Source organism: Centruroides vittatus, unplaced genomic scaffold (genome assembly GCF_030686945.1).
Source record: "Centruroides vittatus isolate TY-2023 unplaced genomic scaffold, ASM3068694v2 contig_693, whole genome shotgun sequence".
NCBI lineage: Eukaryota > Metazoa > Arthropoda > Arachnida > Scorpiones > Buthidae > Centruroides > Centruroides vittatus.
This window is the reverse complement of record NW_027122437.1, coordinates 43,100-47,155: the sequence shown is the minus strand read 5'-3', so window position 1 is coordinate 47,155 and position 4,056 is coordinate 43,100. Positions and strand designations below refer to the sequence as shown.

The 4,056-nt window shown below is 30.2% G+C and overlaps 1 pseudogene; it reads right to left on the bottom strand.

The window, feature by feature from the left end:
• Positions 1-484: 484 nt before the first annotated feature.
• On the bottom strand, positions 485-1,310 carry LOC136980311 (uncharacterized; annotated as a pseudogene).
• Positions 1,311-4,056: the final 2,746 nt, after the last annotated feature.

Sequence of the window (4,056 nt, the reverse complement as noted above, 5' to 3'; positions counted from 1 at the left end):
ATAAATTTAGAATTAATTTTAAATTTCCTGTCCTACGTAATGTTCCCAGATTGGGTTAAACAACAGATCAAGTTAGTGTTAAATAACTATTTTTTGTTTTTTTTTTATTTACAAGATAAATATTATAAACAATCAGAAGGTATAGCAATGGGATCCTGCTTAGGACCTAAATTAGCAGATTTGTGCATGATCATAATTGATTAAGCGATTAATAAAACCCGTGGTATAATCAGTTATCAAAGCAATGCTGATGACTGTTTCATTGTTTACGATGAAACTGTCATCTGCATTTTTTTAAATAAATTCTTCAAATAAATTTCTTTCTTGTGTCAAGTCTTAACATTAATGTTAAGTCACTACTTTCAGTCACTTGTTATTGATGCAGAATCACTGATAATGTCTAAAATGCTAGCCAACGAAGTTCGATTAACTTGAAATTCAGTTTCAAGATCTAAACTTGCTAGAAGGATAAGAAAACCATCTTGATCCATGTCAACATGGAGATGTTCTAACGACATTTGAACAAATGGATCGAATGAATTGGAGAGATCATCATTTGCTTCATTCAGTATCTGTTCAATAGGTGAAAGAGGTAATTCTGGTATCAAAATATTAATATCTTCTTTTAATTCTTCACTGACAACAAGTGCAAAACTTTCGTATCTTCTTCAAAATTATTTTTTGCATATTTTTTCCATCTAACATCATTGATTAAAAGATCAAGTATAAATCTGCGACATACAGTTATGACTTTTCTGGCCTTTCTAAGACAAACAGCATTAGATAAATTAAATGACTTCTGAATTTTTTCCTGTGTTGTTTTATTCCAGTGAGGAAAATATTTATTTCATTGATGTACGATAAATGTTGAATCTTTTTCTTCTTTCATTAATTGCATGATTTCCAATAATTTCAATCTGGTAACTATGTTTACAAACATTTTGAAAAATATGAAACGATTCTGTTTATATAAATCTTCGAACAAATTTGCTATCAAAATACTAAAACTGTTATTCCGCATTATTTCTTGTTTCTTTTGGATATAATTATGAAGAATTTCTTGAAAACATTCAACAAGAGTCACAAACATGAAAGCTGGATTGACAGATATTCCAGAAATTTCCTTTCATTTCAGTAGGGTCTCAATACCTCTTTTAAAAGTAACTTTAATAACTTTTTCCATTCGGTGTTTACAGGCGTGTTCTAAAATCCACTGTTTTAGCATATTCAACGAATCTCTCCGTTTGCTGCAATTCATATTCCTTAATTAGTTTTATACGAGTTTTGACAATTTCAACTGCTACATTTCCATCTTCGTCGCATTCGCCATATCGCTATCCGGGTATAGGATTAGTGACGTACTATTGGTGTTACATGTAATATATATCCATGGAAATCAACTTGATCAATAAAACTATTTAATTTGAATGTAAAAGTAGTAGATAATAGTTTGAGTTATTTAGAGATTAATACAGTTAGATTAAATAGTAAATTATTGTTTAAAAGATAGTGTTAAATTTATACTGTTAGAAAAAAATAAATTAAAAAAAATTACAACAACATAGAAATTCTGTAAGTGCATAAAGATGATAGAATGAATAACAACGAGGGAGTAAGACTACGTAAGGTGTAAAGTGACATCATATTACAGAACTTGAGACAGAGGCAAAACAGATGTTGGAGTGAAAATCACATTGTATTGTAAAGGTAACTGTAACAAAGCTGTTAAGGGAGTTCGTTCGCTTTGTATTATTTTTATGAATTTGTTCGAAGGTCTTATCTTGTTATTTTAATCACAGAAGGGATAAAAGATTGGATTGATACCTTATTATAATATAATGATAATTAAAAAAAATTAATTATTAATAATGCAAGTTCATAGATCTAATTCGCCGTTTCAGTTTATGATATAATTGCCAATAATTTATTATTAATAATAAAATTATCTCTCGAAATTTGGGGAAAAGAAGAGAGAAATTTACTAGTCCTGATAAAATATAACTCATCATTAAAAGTTTATATGATCGGTAATTTTTGGTTTTTAGTATATTGTAATGTATTAGTTACATTATGTAAATAGTATACTGTATATATTCAAAAAACGCTTCAGTCTTGATTTACTACTAATGTTACGATGGTCTTGATGAATAGTGGTGTTTATTCTATTTGTATGTAGGCTGATGAGGGGGTCTTGGTATCCAAAATGCATTCCTACTAAAATTAAATCGAGGATAATTAAAGACTACTTGTAGTAAAATTTAGTCTATTTATTCCAGTCAGTCCCTGATGTGATATTCATTTCAATTTATTACAACGCTATTAATTAATCTAACGAATTCAAACCTAATTACAATAAACGTTTGTTAGGCTTTTATGATAATGAAATATTTGTCAATTTATCCAGAAAAGAGCAAAAAACAATATCATTTTAATGAGTAATGTTTTCTCATATGACGTAAAATAATGATACAATTATTATTAAGCAATTTACTTAAAAGCTTTCAATTTTTAAAGGAATGCTTTCACGTAAGTTACACAACATATTTTGGTTTATTATCAAAACTGTAGACTTTACAAGTCCTTTCTCAGAAATGCAAAAGTTAATGAAAATGGTATCGATTTTATAAGAATTTCATAACAAAATGTCAGAAATAATTTGTTCTGCTAGATTAAATTTTAGCTTGAAGGTGTAAGGACATGCAATCCGCATAGCGATCCGACAAGGAAAGATCACTCCCGGGAGGATGACCTACTTAAATATTATATACCTGAAGAAAACATAGCAAAGTCTACGTGGCCAGGTTCCTGAAGATTCACGAACACGTATAACGATTTTCAGTAGTTTTATTCACTTGGCCACCGGTGTGCGAACAGAACATTGAACAATCTTCATATTAAAAGAGTTAAACAAATAATATAAAGTCACAATAAAAATATTTTAGCAATTACTATTTGCTTATTTTCCGAGTTTCTGGAAACTCTAACAATACAATTTATCGAAATGTCTGCTGCCGCTTACACTGAACGCCACGCTTGTCCTTCACGTATTATGAATCCATTACTTTCCGCTGTTAAAGTATTTGGAGTGGACTTGTTCCATCCGTGCTGTCATCGAAATGTCTGTTCAACAACTTTCCTTTGGTATGCTCGAATTATTGAAGTATTTTTGTGGTACATCGTCATTCATTTAACATTAATTACCACAATGGATTCGGTTTATTGTAGCAAAATCACTTACGGAAAACAGAAAATTTTTGTAATATTAATTATATCGATGTACGTTGCTTATCAATTCAGCGTCACGAAAAAAAGAAAATTATCGCTCCACTTTCCTAAAAGCAGTTACGGAGAAGAAGACCAATTGGAAATGGAAATGGAATCACACCTAATTAAAATACTTGCACTATTTTATTTCGTCATGATAATAATTTCTTTACTGCTATTCACTGTTTGTTATTTCCGTTTACTTACAAATTCTGGTGATATGGAAGCATCCTATTGTACGCTATCTCTGTCAATATGGGCCTTTTACTGTGTCGGACAGATATGTTCGGTATTCTCCATATCCGTAACGATTTTCGTAATTCTGGGAAAAAGATATGTCGTGATGACGTGTCAATTGGCGGAAAGAAAAAACGACGACGTTTCGTTAAATTCGTTTTTGGAAAGATTCATATACAAGCATCTTGAAATACAAAGTTTCTTCATCATTCTTAATAATCAATGGGATGTTCTCCTTCCGGCGATCTATGCTCATTTTATCTACGTGACAGGATTTTTATTGTACGGCGCCATATTTGTGGATATGGTACCAGTATTGAAAAATGTCACAATAATTATAGCCGTGATTCTCTTAATTGGATGTATTGCAGTCTCTAGGGCATTATCGATTCTAACTTCAATTGTAAGTATTTTGTATTATCGTAATAATTAGCATTTATAAACGTGATTGACTTTATTTCAGATGTACGATAATTACATTTCTGTGGGAAGATTCTCTTCTAGTAATCTGCCTTTGAAATATAAATTTAAAGTAAGAAAGTATTTAAAAAAAAC